Raw genomic sequence first — 22580 nt, forward strand, 5'->3', positions numbered from 1 at the left:
TTTATTAGGAGTAAAGGGGCGAGGGGAGCGGGTAAGAGTGCCTTTTCTCCAAAAGTTTGTAGATTGTGGTTCCTACACTGAAGACACCAAGAGAAACCTGGAGTTTTGTATAACCAAACAAATTGTCTGGCATGCTTACATTTCAGTGTTACCTAAATGCAAAGTAATATGTAACGTCCCACGTTTTCACTCTAGAAAACTAATCCCTCACCTGTTTCCGGGAGGACCGTGAAGTACATGGAGGTGTGGCGAGCTTTGGTGAACCTCTGTCTTCAGTGAGAGGTGAGGCTTCCCTTTCTTCTTCCACTGACTGGCAATAGCTCATGACAGAACATACCCTGCTGGGCCTTACCCAAGAGAGGCAAAGACAGAGGAGAAAGCTGGGACGGCCCTTCAAGTCACTGAGGACTGTTAAGATCCCTTCCAGTTTAAGGGGCTCTGATTTACTTCCATGGTTCTGGAGTCCCTAGCAGTGTCTATAATTGGGCTGGGTCCCAAGGACACCCCTATCCTCGGGAGGGTGACAATAAAGATGCAGTAAAGGGCTACCCTGAGCATAAATTAAATACCCCGAAGCATAATGCAGACAGTGACTACACGTATGATAAAGACAACAGGAGAAGCAGAGAAAGCCATGCTGGCCTCATGTTACTGGCGAAAGCTACACAGCCAAAGTGCTGTTGACCATCGGGTGCAGAGCATCCAATGCCTTCTTTACCTGCTTCATAAACACATGCCCACGTACATGTCTCCAAACAGGACTATGACCTCCTCAAGCATAAGGACGGTGCCTTGTTCACCACCCTATCCTCAGGATCACGGACAGACTCAAATTCTGGCTGGGTGGGCGGGCAGATGGATGGACAAACACACAGAGAGAAGGGGCTGGTCTGGGAGGCTGTGTGACCGCCTTGAGATAGCAACAAGAGGAATGTGTGTCTAACTGGCCAATCAAAGCCCTCAGAGAGCAAGGCTTTTCCCAGAGGCCACATTTCTTCTGTCCCTGCTTCTCAGAACCCAAAGCACTCTTGGCCTGTGGTCCCTGGGTTCCATCCACCATCACTGCCTGTATTTGGACCATGGTCCTGATGTGGCCTCATCCTTTAGGCCCATCCCTCTCACCCTCTTTCCATGTCTCTCTCCCCGTCCCCGTTCCTCCAGATCTGCTTGTAACCTGAATCCCTGTTTGGTTTCTGGATGAGCCATGGGCATGAATGACAGACGGCCTCAGCCCAGCATGCACAACACAGTCAGATGAATTTTTCTCGCAAAGTAAGCTGACCTCTACTGTGGAACACAATTCAGTGACCTCTGCCACCCCAGCCCCGACACAGAGCCCTCTCCCACCCATCCTCAAGAAGGGAGGGTGCAGCCAGGAGCAGTAGAGTCTGCTCATTCTGCCCACAGGCTGCAGTCCCTTGTTCACCCCAGCAGGACTGCGGATTATTTCAGCTCCATTTTTTTCCTCTCCTTCCCAGCCTGACCTCGAAATATTATCACCATTACACCAAGAAGCAGCTTTTGTTTGGTCTGTTTGTTTTCACTAAGAACATCCTGGCAAGGAATACTGGCATCTTATTTTATTTCAGAGTGACACTGACACAACTCTACTTCAGGTAAATAAATGTTTTCGACCCAAATGAGTCATTTGGTGGGAACAGTGAGTTCACAAGCCTGCATATGGGCTGACCCCTTTCCCAAGCAGGGAAGAGGGCGGCATTGTGTGTGAGGTTCAAAACCACTTAGAACACCAAGACCTCATTTTTCATGGCGATATCCATTGCTGTACATGCAGAAAACAGGGAGGACAACAGGGAGATCATTTAAAACGCTGGGATTCTCTCTGGGGTAGAATCCAGCTATGCCACTTTCTGACTGTAAAATCTCGGGGGTGGGAGGAAGTGCTTGACCCCTGACCTTCGTTAGTTCCTTTGTGACTGTGAGGATTAACCTAAATCACTTACTGCTGTAAAGCATTTGAAAAATTGCAGCACATGCTAAACAATTACGGTAAACTGTTAGAATATGTACAGATCGCATAGGAAGGTACCGTGCTGTCCAATAAGGTGATCACTAGCCACCTGCGGTCATTTACCTTTAAATCAATTAAAATTAAATCAAACTAAAAATTCAGTCTCTCAGTCACACTAAACATATTTCAAGTGCTCAGTAACTACCTCTGGCTAGTGGCTACTATCCTGGACAGGGCAGAAACAGAGCATTTCGCCACCACAAAGTTCTACTGGATGGCGCTCGTATGGAAGGAAGGAAAAATGGCTTGAAGCAAGAGAGTCTGTGTGACCTTAGGCAAGTTACTTAACGTCTCTGTGCCTCATTTCCTCATCTGTAAAATGGGGATAATAGCAGCTACATTATTCAGTGATGATTATTATCTGCTGTGCAAGCGCGTACGATAATGTTTACAGTAAAGGTTGGCACTCACCAGCTAGTACCCTACAATGGGGGACAGACACACGTAGGATGAGAGATGTGTTACTGGGAGAATTTTTTTTTAAGTTTTATGTAAAACACCTCCCACAGGGCCAAACACATAGCAGACGCTCAGTTCATTCACTCTTTTTTTCAACCAATGTTCATGGAGCACCTACTATGTGCTGGGCATACTTCCAGGCACTAGAGACCTAGAAATGAGCAAAGGCCCTGCCTCCTGGAGCTTAGGGTCTCAATGAACGGGGGCTCTATTGTGCTGATACAAATAGGCAGAGCCAGATTTCCATTTTACCACATCCTAAGCACTCCCAGCAATGCAGAGAGAATGCTGCCAAATATAAAACTAGCCCCAAACAGATACCTGATAAAAGTGCTCTTTGGATGGATGGATGATGGATGGATGGATGCATGGATGGGTGATGGATGGGTGATGGATGGATGGATGGATGGATGGATGATGGATGGATGAATTAGGGAGCTGGGAGGGGACTAGATAATGTACAAATAGTGAGTTGGGCCCTGGGTGACCCAGTAAATTACTCTCTGGTGGGAGTGGCTAACTCAGACAGCTGTTGCCAGGCAACACTAACAACTGATCCTACAGCAGTATGCAAACTGCTATGCATAAAAGCTTAATCATCTTTAACGAGAATCTTAAAACTCGAATGCTAGGATAGAGATGGCCTTTACATACATGCCCTCTGGCTTCTATTCTGGGCTCTGCTCTGACTCACCCTGCCAGCTGGGGCTGCTCACTCCCCTCCGTAGTACCCAGAGGGGAAATGAACCAACCAAGGGGCCCACACCTACTTTGCCTACCCACCTCTCACACCAGGCAAACAGCCTTTTGCTGGTGCTGGACAAACAGCCACCCAAGAGGAAGGCATCCCGTTGCCCAGCAAACTCCTGTCCAGCCCTCAGACTCACTTGCGAGCTGAGCAACTTGCACACTGGCCCCAGTTCTTTTACTCACTGGGCACATCTTTCCCAAGAGGTGGCAAATGGCACCATACCTCTGCCTGTGTTTCTATTTGCAAAAATCTAAAAGCTCATTTTGATAGGTTTGCAGCTCCCTGACACAGCTAAATGTCATGGGAGGGGGCTATGTTGAATCACTGGATCTACATCTTATCCACAGGACAGGCCTCAGCAAGTTATTTCAAGTCCTTATGTCTCAGCCTCCCCTTGGTTGCACAGTAAGGAGAAATACTGCTCGCTACACGATGTTGTTGGTGGGATTAAATGACAGAACTTAAAGCTCCCAAATACTCAGTAGGAACTAGTTTACGTTCTGTCTAGCATGTCAAGATAGGTGGACAACAGGAGGAGATGTGGTCTAAGCCCCATGTGCTGACACCATCAGGGCCAGCTGGTCAACCCATGCCTCGCCCACTTCCTTAGCACTCCAAAGAGGAGGCTGAACTGGATCTGTGCAGTCTCTTGCACACGGCCTTCCCTATTTTACCACAGCTATGTTGCTTTTCATCCAGATGAAAAGAATGCAAGGTATTTGGAAATGCAATACAAGAATTCACATCAGCAACCTCTTCCATCTGCATAAGCCTGACTTCCAAATGGTTATAATAGGACATTGCTCATTATAGGTCTCACACATACAGGGGCATGCAGGAGAACCACCATGTAATCCGTGGGATCTGCAAGAGAGAGCTACTGTGACCTGTCTTACCCTAAGCAGTAATACCTGAGAAATGGCAGGTGTAGGATGCTAGTTTTATAGTAATATAAAAATGCTTGTCTTGAATATCACACTTCAAAACACACAGGACTGGATGATGTCTAAGGGTTGTGCTGTGTTTGATGTTCTAGGATGATTTCTGCTAGGAGCTGAGCTGGCTAGGAGGACAGGGCTGACACAGGGAAGCGATGTTCCCTACGTGGCCTCAAATGATCTCTGTCCATTTCTCCCCTCACCTTATTGCACTCAACACCCAGCATAACGTGCGGGACCTCTTACCTGTCTTAAGCATGTCCTTAAGCTTAAGTTTAAGCTTAAGCTTAAGCATGTCCTTAAGTCAATGACAGGCGATTTTCATTCCCATCCATGTGGACTCTTCCCACCAAAGGGGTCTCTGTGTACTCTATTATTCTCATTCATTCAATGTCCTTTTCAAGGCTGCTCAGGCCCTGGTATGGGCAACAGGAGACCACCAGTCATGTCTAATTCCACTCGTTTTGCATTTTCTGCATGTCCATTCCATGACAGGCTCAGCCTACAGACACGACAATGACCATGGCTGACCTCGAGGGGCTAAAAAACAAACAGGAGCCTGCAAGATACACAGACTAACCTCGCAATGAAATGAGAGGCCAGAAGTGCTTCCTCAGAATCATAAAAATGGTAGGAAGTCCAGGCAGCTGTGGTTGATTCCAAAGGTGCGGGGGGGGGGGGGGGGGGGGGGGGGGGAGAAAGGGCGTTGGTGTGGGCTGAAAATGAGCAGAATTTGGACAGGGGGAGGGGGAGGGGAAGGAAATTGCTTGGGTCCAAATACTAATTTCTGATACATGCTCATCTCTCAAAGCCCCTCTCTCCAGATGCCTTTTCTCCCCGGAGTCAGTCCCTTGTGACCACTGAGACTGCAGCACCCTCCAAATTCTGGCTTGTCAGTTGGCTACTCCGTGCTCATTCTGACCCTTTCAGGCCTGCTCACCTTCCCCATTCTCTGGGCCCTGACCCAAGACAGCACTCTCCGAGCTGGCATTAAGTGTGGCAAGGCTAAAATTAGGACTGTTTCCATAGATATCTAGACTTCTCTGTAGCAAATCTGTTCGGCTCCCAAGTGGAAAAAAAAAAAATTTTTTTTTTTTCTTTCCCATTCTGACTGCAAAAGCAACTGGGGATCTGGAAAATCCAAATCAGCTGATGTCTGGACACAGCTTTGAGCCTTCCTGACCCCATAGGAAGGGAAGAAGGACCCTTCTTTGTGCAGTGGCCCCCACAGGAGTTTGTCCTCAATGGGCTGTAAATCACCCACCACGATTGAAGGATGGCAAGCATGGGAAGTACCATGTGTCTAGGCCACCAACACACTGGGCCTCACTTCATCCTGGAGGGACTGGTCCTACTTCCTCCCATGGCAGAGACCCGCTGCAGATCAGCGGGGTGAAAAAACAGCCTCGCCCTGGAAGACGGGCCACGCCATTCAGTTAATACATGGGAAAGCTCGTATTTTAACCAACAGGGTGAAGACATGAGGTTCATAGATGTTCAGAGACCCTCCCACGGCCACCCAGCAAAGGGCTGCCATTGTGTTAATGATGACAGGGTAACAGCAATGACAAGCACAGCCAACGTTCACTGGCACTGTTCTCTTCTGGGCTCTGTGTCCACTGCTTCTCATGGATTCTTCTACTCCACCCTCATTATGGGTTGAACTCTGTCCTCCCAAAAAGGACATGTTGAAGTCTGACCCCCAGGAACTCAGAATGAAACCTTATTTGGAAACAGAGTCATCGCAGATATAATTAAGATGAGGTCATACTAGAATAGGGTGGGCCCTCCTCTCCGGGGTGCCTGGTGTCCTTATAAAGATGCCATGTGAAGACAAACGGAAAGAACACCCTGACGACACAGGATAAAAGTGATGCATCTACGAGCCAAGGACGACCCAAGATTGCTGGCAACCACCAGAAGCTAGGAAGAGGAAAGAAGGCTTGTCCTACAGGTTTCAGAGGGAGCATGGCCCTGCTGGGGTGCCTTGACTTCAGAACTCCAGCTTCCACAACTGTGAGACGATGAATATCTGCTCTTTTGAGCTGCCCAGTTAATGGTATCTTGTTATGGCAGCCACAGGAAACCTATACAAGCCTCATCCCAATTCTATGAAGACGTAGGTACTGAGATAGTCAGGTTTTACGCACGAGGGCACTGAAACTTAGTGACAAATACCAACCTGCTACTAAGTGCTTTATATATATTAACTTGTTTAAAATCCACAACAACCCCAAGAAGGTATTCCATTTTAAAGAGGAAAGAAAATGAGGCACAGAAAGGTTAAGTAATTTGCCTGAGGTCACACAGATCCTAAGTGGTGGAGTCCGGATTCAAACTCACACCCGGAATCAGTGCTCTTACTCACTGTCACCACCCGAAGCCAGAAACAGAGTGTCTAACCAGGACTTGAGCTCAGGTGTTCTGGTGTTAAAGCCCACATCCTGGGCCTCTGTGTCACCTTTTGTGTTCCACCCGTCAAACAGAATGCTCTGCACTTAGGGGCCCTCAGAATGCTTGTTTGATGACACGGACAAATTAATTAAATAAGCAGTGACTTGCATGCATACCATTAATTCAGATTAAATTCAAATTAGTTCATTTTAGCAGTTAAAACTGACCCAGGTCCATACAGGCGAGAGAAAATAGGAAAGAAGCAATTACGGTAGCTCGAGCACTAAACAGCAGAGTGAAATAAAGCTCTTAACTTACAAAGCTTTTATGTACCAAGTTGTTTCCATAAACATTTACTGAGCCCACTACGTGCCAGCACAGAGTCAGGTCATGGGAGCAGAAAGTCACAGCTCCAGCCCGGGAAGGACATGGGCATGGTCAAACGGCCATCTATCCTGGCGGGTTCCAGCACTGAGGTCAGCGCAGAGGTGCTGCTGGAGGCCAGAGCAGAGGTACCTGAATCTGCCCAGGTCCACAGCAGGGGCTTCAGAATAGGAGGTATCTGGGCACCATCTTGCTTGTTATGATGCTGACCCAAACAGCTCCCTCTTTCTTTCCCGCCCCCCTCCTTTTTGCCTCTCTGTAACTTTTCCCTGAAACAAGAGTATTCTCACTGCATGAAACACACTGGTGCACATTTGGCGACATTCAATTTTCATGCTCACTAATCCATAGCAGAGGGAATAGAGTTAATTGTTCACCTTCAAAAAAGAAAAAAAAATGGGGGAAGAGTCAGAGCCTTTGCAAAACTAAAGTCAACAGACAACTGGTGACGGTTACGAGCGTTAATTCAGCTAAACTATCCCTCATTTGTTGACAGAGTGACAGAATACTGCACTGTATTCTTTATCAACAAGTGAGAGAACAGTATTAGGAAAGGTGGAGGTCAAGGTCAAGGGCCATGGAACTGACCTCACTGGGGAAACAAACACTAAAATTAGGAGGGTGGGGAGCAGCATGTGGGGGACGGGGGGGGTGTCAAGGAAGAAAGATCTAGAACAGAGATGTGTCCTGTCACCCACCTTTCAGCCAGCCATTCACTCACTTGCAGGGCCTCTCCACACACAGCATGGCACGATCATGCGTGGCTTATCAGAAAGAATGAAGGTTCTGACTTAACCCTTTAAAAGAACTTTTTTAAGTTTATTTATTCATGGTGAGAGAGAGAGCAAGTGGAGAGGGGCAGAGAGAGAACGGAGAGAGAGAATCCCAAGCAGGCTCCGCACTGTCAGTGCAGAGCCCAATGCGGGGCTTGAACTCATGAACTGTGCGATCATGACCTGAGCCGAAATCAAGAGTCACGTGTTTAACAGACTGAGCCACCTAGGCGCCTCCTGACTTGAGCATTTACAGGGGGTATACAGGGGCACCTGGGTGGTTCAGTCAGTTAAACATCCAACTCTTGATTTTGGCTCAGGTCATGATCTCATGGTTGTGGGATCAAGCCTCACATTAGGCTCTGCACTGACAGCTGCTTGGGATTCTCTCTCCCCGTCTCTTTCTCTCTCCCTCTCTCTCAAAATAAATAAATAAACTTTAAAAATACACACATACATACATGCATACATACATACAGGGGGTATACAGAGTGGTTTCAAGATCAAGCGCACCTCTGATAGCTTAATTAATAGCAAATGATACTGGTAACAAACACCAACCTGGCACTAAGTGCTTTATATATATTAAGTTGTACAATCTCCACAAAGACCCTAACCCACAACAACCCCATGAAGCTATCACATTTTCTGGTTATTTTACAGACAGAGGGAAAAGGGCAGAGGGAGGGAGAGAGAAAGAGAAGGAGAAAGAATCTTAAGCAGGCTCCACACTCAGCGCACGGAGCCAGGCATGGGGCTGGATCCCATGACCCTGGGCTCATGACCTGAGGCCAAATCAAGAGTCCAATGCTCAACTGCCTGAAGCACTCAGTTGCCCCAAAGCTATCCCATTTTAAAGAGGAAAGTGAGGCATGGAACAGACACACAGTCAGTGCCAGCCATTACTGTTATCAACACGGTCTTCATCACCAAAGAATTTAACACAGTGCCCAGGCAACCAACCAGCAGCTACGCCTCTCCATCGCCATCACCAATCACCATCACCAATCATCATCACCAGTACCGCCACCAGAGCTGTGTACAGCCTTGGGCAAGCCCCTTACATCTCTTGACCTGAACTTCCACGTGTGTGAAACCCAGTTCTCATGGAGTGGAAGGACCAGGCGTTAAGCGCGGGCAGGGGAGGCTGGCCCGGCTCACGCTGGGAGCTGGTCTTCCTGGAGCAGGCTGGCAGGAAGTAGGGAACCATGGTCAAGGGCCATGGAACTGACCTCACTGGGAAAACAAACACTAAAATCGGATCCTTTCACCAGGAAACATTCCCACTCACCTCTGCCCCTTAACGAGATCGCCCTGCCCCTATGGAGGGGGCGGAACTGGCCATCTGACAACTTTGGTTTCCTGGGGCCCGGCAGAAGCTGGCAGAAAGTGACCCCGATAAGGCACCAACCTCGCTCCTGAAACGGCTCGCCTCTGTGTTTGGGTTTATTATTTCTGCACTGCTACAAAAAGCCCTTGGATCGGCGTGAGTATTTCTTTTTTTAACCCCCCTGGCAGGAGCTGCACACGGCAGAGGCACGCCTCGATTAGCTCAAGCTGTTCCTGGACTAAAGAGACAGACACACCGTGGACTTTATTTGTGGAGCCTCTTCTGAATGGCGTCGGGCACGGAGGCCGAGGTCCCCGGGTGGACCTTCTCAGAAACTCTGCTGCAGGCGGGAGACCCATAGGCTGAGCTGAGGAGCAGACTCCAGCCCCTCCAGCCTCACCCTCCTCTGCCCTGAGAGGCCACCTGGCAGCCAGGGAGCACTGGGGTGGGAGTCAGGGAGCTTGGCCACTCACCAGCTGCGTGGCCAAAGGTGGGCCAGGGTCTGTCTCTCAGCGGTACCCCATCCCGGGGCCTGGAGTCTATTCTGGCACTAAAACCTGTGGGATCCCTTCTCTTCCCAAGCCATCCTCCACCCTCCCACTGTCTGCCACCTGCTGTTCACATCCTTCCTCCCTGCTGGCTCCACCCCAGGCTTGCCCTGCCCTTCCCAAGGCACAAAACTCCAAATACAAGTCACCAGGCTCACCTCCCTCCTCCTGAGCCCCTGCCCCCACCTCTGCCCCATCCCCTCCCCCTCACCTTCCACCCCCATTGGCTTTTTTCCCCCCCCCCCCCCCCCTTTCTCTGGCCTCCTCTCTGGTGCTGGTTTCTTGCCTCTACTCAGGGAACTTCAACACGAAAATGGTACCTTCTTTCCACAGACTGTGCAGTGCCCTCCTATCTCTGTCAAACCCGAATCTCCTGTTTCCTGGCTGCTCTGGTCCTTTCCCAGAGCTGGTACAGGTCCCGAGGACGGGACCTAAAGAAGGGCTGAAGGTCAGAAGGGTCCAGCCAGCCTGGGCAACAGACACCAAGCACAGACAGATGAGACAGCGAGGCTTCACTTCTCCGAAGACACCACCGCCTCCACCCTCCCACATCAAAGCATCTCCCCCTCTCGTGAGCACATCAGCGAGAGAAGAGGAGCCTCAGGTCTGACAAGACCACAGAACTTTCTCACCCAGGTCTCAAGACACAAGCCAAACACAAAGGCCATGGAAATGTAGCAGCTGAAATGGGGCCATTCACTCAGCAAACATTAGTTATGTGTATTATTTTAAATGGATCATAAAATAAATAGCATCTGTCCTGTTTTTTCCTGCAACTATGGGAAGAGTATGTGAAATGTGTGTAGTTCTGGGAAAGCCAACGGCAGCTTTACCCACCATTCGCTGGAAAGCCTGCAGAAGGTTGTGCTGGGTTCACATTCCACCTCAGTGGCCTCCCGGCCAGGAACTGACCCTATCTGTGTCTCAGTTTCTCTGCAGGTAAACTGTGAAGACGAAATTATCTAGCACCCCAGATTGCTCAGAGACTAGAACCGATCCGTGCACATCTTCATCACCATCATCTTCTTCATCACCATCACCACATGAAAGTTTACTGAGCCTTTAACATGTCAGGCAGTAACCGAAGTGCTCCACGTGGATCCATTCATGAACACGACAGCTCCACGTCACGGCTGGACAGAGAGGTCAAGTCACTTGCCCAAGGTCACACAGCTAAGCAGAGGATGGCAGGGTTCAGCCCTAGACAGTCTGGCTCCAGAGCTATGCCATTCAATCCCTGATGTTAGGCCCAGTGGCCAGCTAAGAGTAAATCGTTCAGCAACTCACTTGCTAGGATTATTATAATAATATTGGCTTTATTTTTATAAGAACCACTGCCTCAGAGGGATGATTTTATTTTGCCTTTTTGAATTAAATTTCAGTCCTCAGGGCACCGAGCCTAGGGTAATAGCTTCTATTTCTGCCTGCTATCCACTCCCGTCCTAGCAGAGAGAAAGCCAGGCTGAGGGACTGCCTGCTTGCAGTTTTATGGGTCAAGCGGCATTCTCCGGGCCAAAGAGGCTGGGGGGTATCTCTATTCCAGAACTGTTGGCAAATCTCTCTCAGGCCACGGCCAACTGCAGAATGACAGCTACCACCTGTCCCTCTGGACTGGAGAGCGGTGGGGGCAGAGGGCAGTGCCACAGAGAGAGCAAAGCTCCCCAGCGTAGAATACGTATGCCCAATTCCAACACTCCGAGGGGACTCCAGGCCAGCCAGGGGCTGCCCTCCCCAGCCTGCCACTCTGGCTCCCTCCCAGGAGCGCTGATGGGTGCTAAACTCCAAGGTCCTCACAGGCAGCAGCCCCAGCCGTGCCCCCAGAGCAGGAGACCAGTGTGTGTGGCAACACAGAGTCCTTTCCACTTAGGTGGGAGTGAGCTGCTTTTGAATGGAAAGCTTCCCCCAACAGAGCCCTGGGTGAGCCTGTCAGCAACAAGCAGGGGTGGAGAACATGGGGCACTGAGGAACCCACCTGCCCACCTGTCCCTGTCACCCCACCCGGCATGGGCTCGCCAGCCAAGCCACTCTGGAAGGTACGGGAGGTGCGGCCTCTGGGATAAATCCAGCACACTGGGCTCTGAGCCGGGATGGCTAGCCCTCCTCTGCAGCATCAGGGCGGTGGCTCCAATATTGCTCAGACCAGCAATCTCATCCTGAACATCCCAACCTTGCGTTTTAGACAAAATGTCGTAGAAGGAGACCTATGGATATGGGATGGTCAAGAACACAGGATTTGGAGCACTACAGCTCTGGGTCTGAATTGCCAATCTATACTCAAGCCATGAGACCTGGGCAAGCTGTATTACCGATGTGAGCCTTCGTTTCTATCTGTGCAATGGACACAAGAATCATGTCAGAACCTTAACCTTGGAGAACATCAGTGTAACAAGACAAACAAACTGCCCCTCCCCCCCCCATCTCCAATCATCAGGATTTCTCAAAAGCATGGGCACATGAAGGTCAGAAGTCAGGAGAGCAGATACTCTTGGGAGGGCGGGGGCAGGGTGGCTCTGGGGTACTGGGGTACTGGGGTACTGGAAATGCCCTATTTCTTGATGTGAGAACTGGTTATATAGGGGACTCCCCTTATTAAAAATATATCAAGCTGCACACTTTGTTTTCTGGGCTTGGCTATGCTGTATCTTGATTTCTTAATTTTGCTAGAAAAACAAACAAAACAAGAGCTTTGGCATGGGATGTATAAACTCTGTCCTCAGCTCAGAGCAAGAACTCTGGATGTGAACATGCTTCCACATGAGTCCCCTTCACCCAGGGCTGTATTTATGAGACCATCCCTTAAAGGCACAGCTTCGTCTCCAAGCCTTTGACGGGCTCAGGGGTCATCATATCCACTGATGCTAACGCATCCCCACCGACTTGCACAAATATTTACCAAGCAGCTACTATGCACCAGGCTTGGGTCTAGATGGGAGCAAACCAGAGAAAGCCCTTTCTCTAGCAGACTTTCAGGCTCATCCAGATGATCCTTGGGGCCTTCCTGCCTCCTCAACCTCTGGTGTAAACTACCCAGTCCAGGCCGAATGGTAAGATTCAGTTCCTCCAAGATTTTTTAAGGTAACTAGCACAGCAGGGCTCCAGAGACAGCTTATCTGAGTTCAAACCTCAGCTTCATGACTCTGGGTAAATTTCTTAACTTCTCTGTGTTGATTTTCCCATTCTCAAAAGGGGAGAAATGATGAGCTCTTAGGGTTCCGTGCGGATTGAGACGCTCCAGTGAGATGCTTAGAACAGTGCTGGACATACGGCGGCTACTGTTTTGCAAATTCCTAGTGCACTGCCCCTTTCTCTGTGTCCTTCCATGAAACTTATCCCGGTCTTCATTGTCGACAAAAATCCATTCACACAAAGCATCCACTGTGGTCTCCACTGCTCATTTATCTTCTCAGCCCTCTCAGGGAGGGGAAGCATGGAGAGAAAGACAGAGACGAAGAGAGACACAGATGGAGAGAGGGAGGAAGAGCTACAGCACTGTGACTCTGGCTCCTCCGAGGACCCACACCACCCAGTACAGGAGCCACACTTGTCCCGTGCTGGTCTGAATCAAGCTATGCAATAAATATAAACCATGCACCAGCTTGGACTTAGTGTAAAATAAAGAATACCAAATAGTGCAATAATTTTTACACGTATTTTGGTTATACTGACTTACATACAACCTGTTATCACAATTCATCTCACCTATTTCTTTTTACTTATTTTTTTTTACCCTTGCTACCAGAAATCTTTAAATTACATATGTGGATTCTATTTCTATTGGACGACATGTTGTAGCTTATCAACATCTTTTCCTACTCGAGACAGTTCCTTCCTTCAAAGGTGTTTCCATCCTAGTCCTTGAGATAAATGTTTCACACGATACATATATACATGTCAGACAAAATGCCATGGGTGCAGAAACTCCACCCAGGAGTGAGGTCACGTGGTTTACAAACGGTGCGGCCAGAACAAGGTCCAGGTCCAAACAGACACTGCCCAAGCTTCTCCCAACACTCAGACCAACTGGCATATGTCTACTAGTCTGCCCTATGCCATCTTCTCAGGAGAGAATGAAGAACCAAGGTGCAATCCCTTGCGATCAAGATCACAAACATGTGGCTGTTTCTTAAAGGGTAAGATCAATGGGTACCTCAAGGGGAGACAAGGCTTAAACAAGGTGTGAGTAAATGTCTGCAGAGGTAAAATCAGGACGTGTGATATTCTGACCCCTTTAACAGCTGGCCCTCCATGACATTTCCAGTCTCAGGTCCTTCTTAAGCAGGGCACACTCAAGGAACCTGGCATATCTCAGGGCTCACTGCTACAAGAGGGTCACCACGGGCCAAGCACAGTGCACCTTGGATGTAGTAGGAAAGAATCCTCCCAATACCCCATGAGGCATGGAGTCTTTATGCCCACTTTACAGATGAGGAAACCAACTCACAGGAAGGCTCAGTGATTTGCCCGGTCACCCAGCTAGTAAGTGGCAGAGCTGAAATTCAAACCAGTCCCTGCTCATCAACTGCATATCCCCCCCTCATCTTATGCGTCCAAACCTTTGCTCCTGCGGTTGCCTGTGCGAAAATACTGTTTTCACACTACTTTTCTGTAAAGTTAATACCGCTCTCTCTTTTTTCATAAAACCAAGCACTCGGGGGGCACCTGGGTGGCTCAGTCGGTTGGGCGGCTGACTTCGGCTCAGATCATGATCTCACAGTCTGTGTGTCCATGACTTCGAGCCCCGCATCAGGCTCTGTGCTGGCAGCTCGGAGCCTGGAGCCTGCTTTGAGTTCTGTGTCTCCCCACTCACACTGTCTGTCTCTCTCTCTCTCTCTCAAAAATAAATAAACATTAAAAAAAAAAATTAAGAAGAAAAAAAGACACCAACCTCTCCTTCCCTTGGTCCCCATGAACTTTGAATACCATCTATCCTGTACCTACTATGAAGCATCAGAATCCATTGCGTATGTGTCCATTACCTCCACCATCAACAGTCTCAGCCTCTTCACAAGAAAAGCTACACCTTACCCACAAACGTATCTTCAGTTCCTGGCACAGAATCAGGCCCACAGGAATTACTCAATAAATATCTGTTGACTGAAGAATAATCCACCAAGCAACCCATCCTGACACCGCTTTTTGCTCTGAACCCTTTTTCCAACCAGCTTCCTTATTCTGCGTTCCGATGTTCCTCCCCATGGGTGGCTTCTCCACCAATCTGTTTGCGTGGAGAGAAGCCAAATGCATTGCTTTCAATTGCAGCTTGGTAACACCAATTGTCACCTCTCCACTTTTATTAATTGCTGGGTTAATCAAGCACTCCAAACTGTGCCCACCCACGCTAACACGAAAGCATCTCTGGATGACCAAGAAAACAGGTGTAAGCTGAAATGAGACGGAATCTCTCTCGGCCTTTTGGACCCTGCGCGGCTGCCATAGTTTTCAGAGTATGTGGGTGCGAGTCGCATCGGATGTTGGAACAGTCTTGACCAAAACCTCAGCCATCTGAGGCTTCTACCCAGCAGGTCGGCATCACAGTGAACCCTGATGTACATTCTCACTTGCATGCCCTCACAGTGTGAGAGACTCTGGTGTTATACCAGGGTTCAGAGACGGACACTGAGGCCCAGCTGAGAAACACACCACACACTTGCCCACGGCCTCCGTGCGGATCACTGCACGAGTGATCACTAGTCCCTGCCATCCAGACCTGAGGACCACACTCCTGTCTCCTCCCTGCGGCCTGGCCCGCTCTCCCAGACTCACCTGCCTCGCTCTGATCACTTCATCGAAGTGGGGCTGACCTGCGTGATTCAAGTTTTCTCTCCTCCGGCTGCGCTTTCCCAAACCTCCCAGACATAGTGGGTGAGGACGTTTTCATCAGAACCTTCAGCTAAATCTTGCTTTCAAATTCTAGAACAAGTTTTCATGCAGACGTTTTTACTCCCTCTGCTTCTCTCACATGTGACACAGGCGTTGATGAAGGTATATTCCTCTCCCTCACACGTGCCTGTCTCTGCACCATTTTGTGAGCAGTAAACACAGAAGCAGAGGGAAGTACAAAGTGAGGAAGATTTACCGTACGTGTTCATGTACTTTTTAGGCTTCTGATTGCAAAGAATAATGTCATCCTTCCAAATTGTCCCCTTCTAGTTCACAAAAAAAGCAGCTTTTTTCATGTTCAATAAAGATGCCAGTAGGCCGCTAGGCCAACCCGCCATGACATTCCCTGACAGGCTTCCATATGGAAAGTCTAACATTCCAGATGCCTTCCCATGTACCAGGTTTCCAGAAGCGTAGTTACGAGCACCCCCGGGGGCCGAGAAAAGAGTTCTGTGCACAAGACAGGCTGTACGGCTTACTGCCCAGCTTCACAAGCAAACTGCTCAAAGCCTGCAGTGGGCCCAGGAGCCCCCAGGGGTCCCTGTGCTAAGTCATGGAGGGGAGTCACCTCCTGCTCCCCAAATGAACAGGTGGAGAACGCAAAGGGAAGGTGTGCATCTGCATAGGAAGGCTGATCTGAGCCTCTCTGCCTGGAGAGGAATCTAGGAAATGGAAGGTAAAACAGTCAGAATTCTCATCAAGTTTCTTCAACGTGGATAACAAACTGACGCCTCTCAAAGGGGGAGGGGGAGGCTGGTTCAAAAGCACAGGTCCTATTTTCTAAAAGTACATGCCAACTGCAAAAGAGCACAGCAAAGCTTCATGGCAATGGTTTTTTGTTTGTTTTTTCTTAGTTTACCATCGACTTATACACCCCCAATTTAAAAAGTTTTGTTGAAGTGGCAGCTCCCTCTCCTAGAACATACGGAAGAAAGACCCGCCTACAGAGTCTGTGTCACCAAGGCTAAGCCTTAGGGGTCAGGGAAAGTTCAAGGAACAGTGCGGCGATGCTGTGTCCACACTGACATCTGGGGCTTGTTCTCCAGGACCCAAGGCTGACTGCAAAAGCCGCCAGGGCAGTAACAACCAGCACGGACACGTGACATGGAAGAAACGCCTTCCACACACGTGCACAGAGTAGGTGCTAACACCCTTACCACACTAGCAAAACTGCCTCTGTCCTTCCAGACTCCTTGTCCCTCTCCTTGATGAAAGAGGCCAGGGGCCCAGGGTAAATGAAATCCATCTAGATGAAGCCATCTAACGTCTTTCCAGATCTTGCCAGACGGCCACCACTTCTGCCCCCAGCAGCCATAAGGGGGCCAGGAGACATGCCAGCAGGAAATACTGTTCAACCTTAGGGAAAACAACCCCGATGGCATTCAGCGGGAAATCAAGGACTGGCGCATCAGGAAAAATGGCGCGGCAATGCTGACCTTTGTCACAGAAAGAAACTAATGACAGTAAATAATGCACTTTGCAAATAAAAGTTCCATACGTCCCACAGAGCAATAAAACACCCTTAATTACCTCACTAGGGCACTTCTGGTCAATGCCTGATATTCGATCTTGGAACAACAGGTGTGCATTCCTTAAGAAAACTGAGCCCAAATTTTGATTTTCTTCTGTTGTTCTTCCACTTTCTCTGCTAGGAGTTACCTTGAACTCCGAGAGCCCAAAATTACAGGATTTCAACAGACTGATGGAGCACTCTTTCAATTTATTGCTCCATAATCCAATTTTCCTCACACTGGACCACAAATCACCCCACCTCTTCACAAAACCTTGGACGCCATGAGACGTGACACACAGCTGGATGAATTATGTGGAAAATGCGAAGACTCATCACTTTGCGCCCCAGCTTCCAAATCATGAACTCAAGGAGGTTGGGTGAGAACACCTCTGCGGACCTGCTGGTTCATCAACCCCAGCAGAGACCATGCAGAGAAGTTGCCAGAAGCCTGTCGGCCTCAGCACCTCAAGCCCCTTCCCGAGTGACACGACGGAAGGGACAGCACACAGCCTCCAATGCCAGCTGTGGGGAGGGTGGGCAGTGCCCCCACTGGGGTCAGGCTCATGCCTGGCCATTGCGTGGCAACCGCTCTGTGAAGTAGGTTTCATTATCTTCATTGCAAGGCTGAGAGAATTAAAATCCAAGGATAATAAGTAACTCGCGCAGGATCACAGAGACTGTAAGCAATAGAGACCCAGAATTAACTATTAACCAACACTTCCCATCACTGTAACCCTAGCCGGAGTCAAGGTCACCTCCTGCCTGAACTAAAGCCCTCGTATACAGTCTCCCTGCTTCCATCTGTGCCCCCCAAGGGCAATCCTCAACAGAGGAGTGTCCTAAGTGACTACCTGAGAAATGGGTGGGCTTATTAGGTCACTCCTCCAATGGCCCCAGCTCACCACCTGAACCACTGAGCCTCTACTCCTCTTTGACCTCATCCCCCACTACTTTCCTCCATGCTCCCTGCCTTCCAGACACTGACCTCCTTGTGGTCTCTCAATTAGCAATTGAAAAATGGCCTCAGGGCCTTTGCATTTACCCCAGCTCTTTCTCCAGATAGCCCCATGATTCGTTTCTTTACCTCTTCAGATCAGATGTTTGCTCAAATCACCTTGGAGAATCCCCACCTGAGTAACTTCAACTGGCAAACTCCACCTCCCAACACACGCATCCCCAACCCTCCCACCTGCAATTTCTTTTTCTCCGTGGGGACTTTTATCACCACAGAAGGCTCGACATATTTCACTTATTTTATTTGTTACTCTGTCTCTCTCAACTGGAATGTAAGGTCCCTGAGAACAGGGACTTTTATCACTCCATTTATGGGGCACCTGGGTGGCTCAGTCGGTTCAGTGTCCAACTTAAGCTCGGGTCATGATCTCACAGCCCATGAGTTTGAGTCCTGCATCGGGTTTTGTGCTGACAGCTCAGAGCCTGGAGCCTACTTCAGATTCTGTCTCTGTCTCTGTCTCTGTCTCTCTCTCTCTGTCCCTCTCCTGCTCTCATTCTGTCTCAGTCTCTCAAAAATGAATAAATGTTAAAAAAAATACATTATCACCCAGTTTACTATTTATAATTAGTTTACTAATAGACCCACTGCACATATAACCATGCCACACATAGTGCTCCATAAATATTTGTATGATAAAAAAAATGATTTGAACACAGGTCTGCCACAAGGTGTTCTCTGTTCTCTCAGTCTGGGCTAGCGTGTAGAGCACCAGCTCCCGGACAGCAGAAGTTAAGCAGACAGGACAGGCCTCAGTCAACACTGGATTCCTCCATTTACTACCATTTACTAGTCATTCCTGAGCCGTCCCTCCAGGCTGCTCGGAACACATCACTTTAAAGCACCTGGATATTTGCAAAGAACGTGGTCCTGGGTCACTGCATGTGGGACCTCTTTCCTCTGATGGCATTAAAGAGTGTGCTCTTCACACACAGCAACGGTGCAGGGTGAGTGAGCCCAGGAGAAGCGGCCCACTTATCAAACCCCACGTCTCTTCCGCGGCCCTAACACGGCGCCAGCCCAAGCGAAGCACCTGACACGAGAAGGCACGTGCCACATCCAAGCGACTGTGAGTTTGGCCGGAAAGTCACAATGAAGCAGGGAATCAGTCAGTGGGAGGGCGGGCGAGGCCAGATGGGGGAGGCCCTGCAAGGCCAGATGCCACCGTCCCACAGAGCTGCCAGATCCTTGAGGTCACTGCTTACACGGCTGAGGGCTGGCAACCCAGCCTTTAATCTGCCTGCTCGGGGAAGGGAGGCCTCCCCCTCCTGCAAATCACACACTCACACGGACTCCAAAAGCCAGCCCTCGCCTCCGAGGGACCATGACAGGAGCGTCTCTAGGTTTCCCCAACGGCTCAAGTCAACCTCCTTCCTGTTCTCTGAAGCCCAAGTTCCTGCAGCCTCCAAGGTGCCTGCTGAGCATAAGGACGGGGTCACCCTGCGCCTGTGATGCTATCAAGAGCACATGCATTTGTGAGACTGAAAACAAAACAAAACAAAAATTTTTAATGTTTATTTATTTTGGGGAAAGAGAGTATGTGAGCAGGGGAGGGGCAGAGAGGGGCGGGGGACAAAGGATCCGAAGCGGGCTCTTGTGCTGACAGCAGAGAGACAGATGCAGGGCTATAGAACCTATGAACCGCGAGATCACGACCCGAGCCATCGGACACTCAACTGACTGAGAAGCCACTCAGAAGCCCTGAAGAAAAATTTGTAATAAAAGTCCAGGTTGAGAACCTTGGGGAACAGGAATAACAGCAATGTGCATGCGTGCTGAGCCAGCCAGTTTTCAAATGATGGCTCCTTTCATCCTAATGCCCTGATTCAACCCATCAGTATCACCATCTTACCCAGGCAGAAACTGAGGCTCAGATGAGAAGTAATCCACTCCAGCCTGAAAGGGACAGAGCCTGCTTCCAAACCCAGTTTGTATGGCACGAGGGCGTGAGTCTCACAAGCCACACTGCCTTTCATGGAACCAAGAGGACCTATCCCTTTTTCAGTTTGGAAAATATAACAAAGTTGTTGCTGAGCCACTCTGTCATGAGCTGGTGTCCTAGGTGACCCTCTGCAGGAGGGAGCAGCTGAAACTCCAGACCTGGATGGAGGCACTCACTTTCCTTCAGAGGGCCAAATGGCACGTGGAGGTTAACAGGACCTTGAAGCCCTAAGACTCAAGTTCAGATCAATCCCCTAAGCCTCAGTCTGCTCATCTGTGAAATAGGAATGTTTATCCCATATCCACTTCCCCTGGTTGCAGTCAAGACCTTATATTTTTTGACAGTAAATAAAAGGTGTCAATAAAAGGCTGGTGTACTCTCTGTCCCATAAAAGGCTGTTAGAACACAGTTATGATTATGACGCAGTCCAAGTGAGTAACACCCATTAAGAAGTTGAACATTGGGCATAAACAGCTACCCTCCAGAGGTGAGCATGGGCTCACCTGAGCTGCAATTTCCTGCTCACCTCCCACTTAGGCCCGAGTCTCTCCAAACTTCATAAAGGACAAGAACCTTCCAGGCGATACCCAATCAAGAAAGGGTACACTCAGATTACAAGCTCCGCAGGTAAGCATCTCAGGTATGTAGACGAGGTGAGCCGTAGGCCGCCGTGTCCTCGTTGGACCCACCAGACACTGACCCAGGGCAGTCCTGCCTCCTGGTGCTCAGCAGATCACGTGGACCCAAAGCATTCCTACTTCCCCACTTCCTCCACCTCTGGCAATCCCTCTCACACAATGTTCCTCCAACCTGAGTGCCCAGGGGCCACTTGTACAGAAAAGAAATTGGCAGGGAAGCCTCATTATGGCTTAGTTTTTATTCTAGTGTTATTTTAGCATTAAAATGTAAAACATTAAAATTAAAAAATGATTTAAATATCAACTGAGTGCTAAACGCCAGGCACTGTGCTCAGTGTTGCAGAGTAACAAGGAGGTACCCTCCAGGCCTCAGCAAATCACCTAAGAAAGAAATGAACCGAAACATCCCACAAAACAAACAAACAAACAAACTGTAAAAATCAACTGGGAAAGCAGTCTTAAAGCTCTTTTAAAAACACAGAAGGCAAGGCTCAGGTCACGATCTCACGGTCCGTGAGTTCGAGCCCCACGTCGGGCTCTGTGCTGACAGCTCAGAGCCTGGAGCCTGTTTCGGATTCTGTGTCTCCTTCTCTCTCTGCCCCTCCCCTATTCACACTCTGTCTCTCTCTGTCTCAAAAATAAATAAACATTAAAAAAAAATTAAAAACAAAAACAAAAACACAGAAGGCAGGTGTTGACCTGGACGAGGCAGTGTGAGAGAACTGAGGACTGGTAAGTAAATTGAGGGTGGGGAGTTCCAGGACAGGGCTGATGAATGAGGACAGAATACCAGGTGAAGAGCTGTGGGCATGACCATCCAATGGGGGCCGCACACCCAGGACCTGTGGCTCTAATACAACCTTGAAGGCAAACCAACTTACAAGGTACCTGCTTGTTTTTTATAAGTTCAGCAACAATATAAGTGTAAATCAACTCAATGTGATAGTCAAGGCTGAACCTAAGCCAGCACTTTCCCAAGGGAGCATGGTTCACTGTGCTCAGGTCAACAAGGTTCTTTTGAGGTAGTGCCCCCAGCTGTATGCCTTCTTGATGTTGGAAACACTGTGGAATAGCCCAGATGCCTCCTTCATGATAAGCACTCCATCCTTCCTTCATGAGCTTCCCTCAACTGAACAAGGAACCATTTGGTGCCAAGGCAATGGTTTATCAGTACAAATCCAGGGCCAGTATCTGATTATAGGTGGTCACCCAGATGACCCAGAAGATATTTACATTAGCTTGAGATGACATCAAAATTCAATTTAAAAAAATTTAAGTGGAGGCACCTGGGTGGCTCAGTCGTTTAAGCGTCCGACGTCGGCTCGGGTCATGACCTCGCGGTTTGTGAGTTCGAACCCCCCATCAGGCTCTGTGCTGACAGCTCAGAGCCTGGAACCTGCTTCGGATTCTGTGTCTCCCTCTGTCTCTGTTCCTCCCTCACTCACGCTCTGTCTCTGTCTCTCAAAAATGAATAAATATTAAAAAATTAAAAACATGCGGGACGCCTGGGTGGCTCAGTTGGTTGAGCATCTGACCTCAGCTCAGGTCATGATCTCGCGGCTCATGAGTTTGAGCCCCGTGTCGGGCTCTATGTTGACAGCTCAGAGTCTGGAGCCTGCTTCAGATTCTGTGTCTCCCTCTCTCTCTGCTCCTACCCCACTCATGCTCTCTCTCTGCCTCTCAAAAATAAATTAAAAAAAAAATTTAGGTGATAAAAAAAAGTCTCAGATAACACCTGCAAGCCCATCAGGGAACACTGTTAGAGAAACAAAGAACCTGCTTCCCTTCCATTTGTCAAAATCTCCACACCCTCAAAAAACCCCTCCCCCTTGCATTTTCAGCTGCCTTTCCACTTTTCTTCCAGTCTCAGAGATGGTGTGTGTATTGTGTATAAATGCAATAATGATGCATGCAATGGACAGTCCTTCTATCTATCACACACAAGGGTGAGAAAGGGACTAACATCCACTGAGGCCCTCCTGCCTG

The 22580-nt window shown here is 49.0% G+C and overlaps 1 protein-coding gene across 1 annotated transcript in view; it reads right to left on the reverse strand.

Moving 5' to 3' along the window:
• The window catches only part of LARGE1 (LARGE xylosyl- and glucuronyltransferase 1), a 538562-nt gene that overhangs the window by 486610 nt on the left and 29372 nt on the right, over positions 1-22580 (reverse strand). The gene's annotated exons all lie outside the window — the stretch shown is intronic.

This window comes from Panthera uncia, chromosome B4, assembly GCF_023721935.1.
Source record: "Panthera uncia isolate 11264 chromosome B4, Puncia_PCG_1.0, whole genome shotgun sequence".
In the NCBI taxonomy this organism is placed as follows: Eukaryota; Metazoa; Chordata; class Mammalia; order Carnivora; family Felidae; genus Panthera; species Panthera uncia.